This window comes from Lygodium microphyllum, chromosome 5, assembly GCF_053477565.2.
Source record: "Lygodium microphyllum isolate KBCC chromosome 5, Lygodium_microphyllum_v1.1.10, whole genome shotgun sequence".
NCBI classification, from domain to species: domain Eukaryota; kingdom Viridiplantae; phylum Streptophyta; class Polypodiopsida; order Schizaeales; family Lygodiaceae; genus Lygodium; species Lygodium microphyllum.
In genome coordinates, this window is record NC_141139.1 from 26,196,799 (window position 1) to 26,204,442 (window position 7,644).

Sequence of the window (7,644 nt, forward strand, 5' to 3'; positions counted from 1 at the left end):
GTACTGTCCATGCATCCTTCCACTGCGCAAACGGTTTTTTTGTGGTTGTTGAATGATCTTGTGTCTCAGGTCCGTCATCCTGATTCTTTCCTTTTCGCACCCTCTTTGCTTTAGGAGGTTTTGGCACATCGAACTCGAATGAGGTTCACTGTCGATGCTGCTTGTTGGTATTCTCGGAAGATGGCACCATTGGTTCTTGAGTCTGAACCAAGCCAACCTCTTCACATGTGTCCTGGACTGCATCACAGGAACTTATTGCTTGTGGTTCTTGTTGTGGTGGTGCCGGGGGGCCATGTTGAGGACTATGTGCGATTGGACGATGAATTACAAGATTGTGTGTTGTTGTGGGTCCCTCTACACCTGAATGTCTTGGTCATTGGAACGGTGAGAAATGAGGAGGACGAGGATTGATCAAAGAAGGGTAGTTTGGAAACACTTTTATCGGAATACTGCCAACCACACCATGGCTTGGAAGGTGGCTTGGAACACCCAAACTTTGGCTCGAAAAGTACATAAAGTCTTTATTGCATATTGCATCCTGACTCATTTGAGACATGAACTGTTGAAACTCCTCCATGGGAGTGCTCTCTTGAGAATCCATCGAGCTCCACCTTATGCATAAAAATTATCCATAATTTACAATACGTAAATGGACAAATAGGTTTATTGTTCAATAACTTTATTCTATCCATAACTATGAATTGTAAAGTTAAAATAGCTTTAATGAAAACTAACTACAATATGTCAAAACTTATCAAGTAAGTAATGTGTCAAAACTTATCAAGCAAGTAGAATGTACTTAGGTTTTTACAAAAACATAATTTAGTTTGCAAATATGTTTTATGAACTTGGCTAAACCATGATGCCACCTATCTAATATTCTTGCATAACTTTACGAGAGTCATCATTATGAACATGCTTATGAACAAGTGCCAAAGGTTTTATCTATTGTCGCTTTAGAGTCATCAATCGAAAAGGTTTGTCGTGGGTGTCATTTTCCTTAACCCATAGTTTCTACCAAGGTTGCACCTCTTCGCTTGACATGTATGCCATGTTGTTCGATGCCTTCTAAAACATCTTTTATGTATAAAAGATAAGATTATCTATATTGCTTGACCTATGCTAAGAGCATTTACATAATGGCTAATGCTTAGAGCCTATTTTATATTCAAAACAAGAGCCAATTTTGTCATATGTCGCACCAAAAGAGTATCCATGAAATTTTTGCCTCAAAACAAGAGCCAATGCGTAATCCTACAAAAATATGTTATTGTGATAGCCAGTTATGGAGTGGCATTGTATCGATATCCATAAACCCTAGACTTGTTACATTCCATTCATGAATGATGCATGATGCATTGCTCGCCAGTGCAAAAAAGAGAGAGTGAGAGACACCATTGATGCATGATGCATAGTTCACATTCATGGCACGAGCAATACATGTTTAATCGTTCTAGAAATTCAAATTATCATCATTCGAGAAATTTAGACCATGATATATCATTCCAAAAACACAATTACGACACTATTATCATGATGCATCACAGTGCACATTTAATTAAACAAAAAATTATGATGCATTGCTCTCTTGTGCGAGAGAGAGAGAGAGAGAGAGAGAGAGAGAGAGAGAGAGAGAGAGAGAGAGAGAGAGAGAGAGAGAGAGAGAGAGAGAGAGAGAGAGCATTCATGCATGATGCATATTTAACAATTATGGCGCTAGCAATACAAGTTTATTCATTCCAAAAATACAGATTATCATCATTTCAGAAAATCTGGAACATGATGCATCATTCCAGAAACATAATTAAAGCATGATTATCATGATGCATCATGGTGCATGTATAATCAAACCAGAAATTCAGAGTTCACTGGTTACAGACATAATGAGCAATGAAGGACATGCTGAGCAATGAAGAAGATGATGCCAATTGGAAAGGCCAAAATGAAGGACATGACCCTAAACCAGAAATTAAACCAATTGGAACAATGAAGGACATGTTGAGCAATGAAGAATATAATGCATGTTTATTTAAACCAGAAATTTAGATGAACTGTAACGGGGGGCACCCTTTTTTGCATTTTTTCCCTTATGATTGGAGTTCAGAAATTAACTAAAACCAGAAATTCAGAGTTCACAGGTTACTTAAACCAGAAATCAAACCAATCGAAAAGGCCAAAATGAAGGACTTGACCCTAAACCAGAAATTAAACCAATCGGAACAACGAAGGACATGTTGAGCAATGAAGAAGATAATGCATGTTTATTTAAACCAGAAATTCAGATGAACTGTAACGAGGGGCACCCTTTTTTGCATTTTTGCCCTTCTGATTGGAGTTCACAGATTAACTAAACCAGAAATTCAGAGTTCACAGGTTACTTAAACCAGAAATCAAACCAATCGAAAAGGCCAAAATGAAGGACCTGACCCTAAACCAGAAATTAAACCAATCGAAACAATGAAGGACATGTTGAGTAATGAAGAAGATAATGCATGTTTATTTAAACTAGAAATTCAAATGAACTGTAACGTGGCTTTTTTGCATTTTTGCCCTTCTGATTGGAGTTCACAGATTAACTAAAACCAGAAATTCGAGTTCACAAGTTGCTTAAACCAAAAATTAAATCAATCGAAAAGACATGCTGTGAACCAGAAATTGAACCAATTGGAGGAATGAAGGACATGCTATGAGCAACGGAGAAGATGATGCATGGTGGACTGCTCTCTTGTGGAGGGGGGAGAGAGAGAGAGAGAGAGAGAGAGAGAGAGAGAGAGCATCAACTATCACAAGAACATATTTTTACAGAAATGCGTAATCGCCAGAGAGACCATTCATGCATAATCGCCAAAGAGACCATGCATGTGCAAGAAAAAGAAAGAGAGAGAGAGAAGCATACCTTGATCCGTTGCAAGTCATCGTATGTGCAGGCATGCATTTCCCCTGTTCACGTTTTTATACAGCAGCATCAACAAACGATGACGATAATCACCCAAGGAGCAACGAACATCAATAGCAAAACGCAACGGACTGCAACCTTCAACCAATAGGCGAGCGACGGAGGAGCCCACCATGTACACGGACGAGTTCGGACAGGGGAGCTCCCCCACCTTGTGGAATAGGGAAACAGGGCGGGGGGTGCATTCAATACCCCCCCCGACTCTGGGAGACTGGGCTCCCCTGATGTGTAATGGGGGAGTGCCTTTTTTTTGTTTTTGGGCCACCCGATTGGCCAGCATAACCTTGACCAGGCAGCCCCTCCCCGATGTGTAACGGGCCTAAGGATTTCGAGTCTGCATGGCCAATGCAAGTCCAAGTCACTCAGGAAGAACACAAAAAGGAAGAGAGAGAACACAACTCCCATACCATATAATCTAGCAAGTTCATGGGTTACCCTTAGAGCTAGGACATGCTTAGGCAAATTCTACTTCCACAAGTGTGTGCACTTAAGTTTGATAATGTGTGGGCGATTTATCTATCCATAACTTTTTATGTCATAGCTTTTAGAGTTGATGGAGTACCTCCAAAAATAGAGGTGCTCCATGAAATCCATGAACTAGCCAAGAGTGAAAATGACGTGGTGATCATTCATTGGTAGGTTTTGCACACACACACACACACACACACACACTCTCTCTCTCTCTCTCTCTCTCAATGGATGCACATAGAGTCTCTCTCCTAGTTGGCAATGGTGGGGTCCAATTTAAGTTTAGAGGAGTGTGGCTACTACGATACTTTTACTTTAGTTACTATATGCCTCAAGTCAATAAACTTGGGCGTGGCGCAACTCTCATTTTTGAAGGGTACTCCATCATCTCACAAAGTGCTCACAAACAAGTTGCAATAGTTAAAGTGTGCTAGTCACACATGTTGCAGCCTCTACTTTGTGGACTTTTGTGGGTAGAACTTACTTGTGAGTGGCCTAGCTCTTAGTGAACTTGTCAATGCTAAAGCACATGACCAACCACGATTCGCTCAATAGACATGCAAATTGAATCAATATCTTTCTCTATCCTCGTCCCATTTCACATTACCAAGGTTCCACCACATCTAGACATGCTTGTGGTTGTAAATCATGAGTTGAAGCTTTATGTTTCCTTAGTCAACTATATGAAATCACTCTCACAAGAAAACTCTAAACAATTATAAGCTATCAACCACATCCTATACACACGATAGGCCATGCACATGTGGAAAGTTTGATATAAACAAATGAGATAACAAGATTTCATGCATATGTAAACAAGTAAGTAGATATGCTAGACCTACTCTTGACAAGTGGGAGAGGACTACGTCAATCTTTATATGGAAAACAATAGAATCTAAAGAAAATGGACAAAGAATGCAATGTTAAGAGGCTAATGCATCTTGATAGAAAAGTGTAATCCAATATGGTAGATTCCATCAAGATGCTAACAAGTTTCCAAAGTTGTCCTTCACGGGCTATGAGGAATCACCATTGCACAAGCTATGAACACTAGCAACAAGGAGTGAGTGATGAGAGGCTAGAGCCCTAGCAAAGGGAAACAACAAGTGTCTTGCTCTTGTGATTGAATATGGTAGATCAAAATAACATTCATGGTAGATGGGATCAACTCTAGTTTGGCAATTAACCCATCGTAAGGAATTTTCAAGTTTAAATAAAATTGTCTCGTGTTGGTGCTTGTTTGCAAGATTGATTTTCCTTTTGCATTTCTAGGGAAGGGTTAACAAGGTGATGCAATCACAAGGGCCTAGCTAGATAAGGATAGAGTGAGATTTAAAGGCTTGTTTAAGATAAGAGGATAATCTAATCATCCAGAGAAGGAAATAGAAAAATAAATAACATAACATTACTGGAGGGTTAAAGTGGCTAGAGTATTTTTAGAACCTATTATAAATGTCAAGATCTAGGCTAGGCTTACTACTTGGGAGGAGCTTGGGAAGTCGATTGATCTCCTTAGAGCTATCAATGCACCCATTGTTTGATTTTAATGGGCACTTCTCAAAATGTCTCAAGAACAATGTTATAATCATCCATGTGGAGCTTCAAAACTTCAAAATTGGAGCCTAAATCTTGACAGAATTCATCATAGACTTGAAGAAGACTTTGGATGCCTTCTTTGTCTTTAGCCACTACATTTGTGTTATTATCTACAAACAATTGACATGTGAACTTAGAGCCATCTAGTAAGGGATGACATTTAATCATCTTTTGATTCACCAAACACTTAACATTCTTAATCAAAGGGTTAGTAACAAGAGCAAAAAAAGAGGTGCAAGTGGACAACCTAGTCACACCAACCTTTGAAGCAAAAAGGGAGGTTGAAAGTGTCCATTAATATAGATTCCAATCAAATCTTTGGAAACGATGCACTCACCATAATACAAAATTTGGGTCCAAAACAAATTCTAGCCAAGAGAATTAGCATGAACTTCTAATGGACTTTATCATAAGCCTAATGCATATCCATAATGATTAATATCATTTTGGACCTAGCTATAAGGCATACTCAATAGAGAAGATCAAGTTGAGAATCGCTTCATGAATTTTGTGACCATGGAGAACGAAAAAAAATACTTGAATTGCATCACCAAGGCCTTAGACAAGATTTTGTAAGAGATAGTGAGTACACTAATAGACTCGCAATTTTTACATAACGATCTTCTAGCATTCTAAGGGATCAATATAATGACACTAGGTCAACTTTCCTAACTTGTTGACCTTATTAACCATGAGATTTTGGTCATTATCACATAGATCCCACAACTCAAAAGAGCTCCACGTGCAAGCCATACATTCCACATGATCTCTTCATTTTCCCTAGCATAGACTTGAGCTTGTCCACTGAAAAGGGGGAATCCAAGATAGCAACCTTCTCAAGAGGGATTGAGATTGACACTTGATTCAAAAACTTGAAGAGTCATTCATAGTAATGATCATCCATAATAGGTTCTTGTCCAACTACATTGTAGAGAAAATAATTACATCTCTCTCTCTCTCTCTCTCTCTCTCTCTCTCTCTCTCTCTCTCCACAATTGATTATTTATTAATTATTAACTATTAATATATTAATTATGTATTTATAAAATATGGTATATGTATATAATAATTAATAAATAAGTTAATGTATACACATAGTGTATCATGTATATACATTAATATATAACTATAATCTATAATATTGAATAATATTTGTTATTTTAATTAATTTATTATTATGTTTAATTATCCTCCATGTATTATTTGTATTATGATCGACTCAATGTGAGAATAACTCGATGTGGATACACTTGAGATAAGTGGTGGGTTCAACTCAAGATGTGAACTTGAGGCTTGAGGTGTTTGATTACCACTCAAGGTAGTCAACATGAGAGCTCAAGGTGGTCAATAGGTTTGTTCTCACCCAAGTGGATAGAATGTATGTTTGATTATCACTTGAGGTGGTCATGGGATTTGTGTAGGCATCAATCTATCAAATATATATTTGCATTCAATCTCATAGCCTATACAAAACCGAGATATTCTAGCCAAGAAATTAAGGTAATTAAAGTTTGGATTAAAGCATTTGTTATCCACACATATATATAAATTGAATAAGAAAATTAATTGCAATAGATGCAATGTTATTGCACTAAAGCACACAAGGTTTGGTTACCAACAAAACTTGTGTACAAGGAAGTTGGCAATATACTCTATGAGTTGAAGGTCTATACAATATATGTGCAATAATATATGTGCAATATAAAGGTATGTGGTTGTAAGCTAGCCAATATGTAGTTGTCCAATCGAAACAATGGTGCATGTATTTATCATCATCAATAATGTCATTTATTGGATATTAGACACTATGACTTTGAATATGCATTCTATCCATCGAGGTGGTTGCACTAACTCAAGGTGAGATGTGACGACGATGACTGACTAAAGGTCTTCATTGGTTGTGTGGCTCTTGATGTGGTTGCTCAAGTTGGTCATGGTGTTAACCTCAGCACAAGAAAAAGCGGAAAAAGTGGAAAAGTGCAAGTCGAGAGTTGAAAGAGGTGGCCCAAAAGGAAATCGGTCATAGCGGAAGAAGCAGGAAGGGAAATGGCCGAAAGCGCAAGGGTGACCTCAAAAGCTAAGTCAAAGGCAAAGGCACATTAGTAAATGCAAGGCTCCCCTAAAAGTTTTGTAAAAGAACGCCAGGCTCCCTCATGTGTAGATTGTAAAAGGTAGACACGCATAGGTAAGGAGATAGAGCAAATAGAAGGGAATGGGAAAATAAGACCTTGCTACAATGGCCCGTCATGTGAAAAAGGGGATGGGTGCCCAAAGGATTTAGGGTATGTATAAAAGCCAAAAAGTGAATAGAGGATCTCATTCTTTGGTGTGTGGCAAAGTGGACTCATCTTCTTCTCTTCTTCCCTTCCCCTTATTGCTTGCTTGTATGTGCTTGAGAGAGGGAGTGTGAGGAGTGTGAGGGAGTGTGTGTGTGAGGGTGAGGGATCTTGGAGGTGAAGCTCCCCATCATCTCCTCTCCTCTTCTCTTATCTCATGCGCAGCTATGGAGGATGGAGCTTGGAGGTAGAGGCTTGACGATGCTTGAGCTCGTATCTCGAATTGTGGAGCTACCGATGTGCTTGAGGAAGGAGGCAACTCATTTGGGCATTGAGGTAAGCTTACTA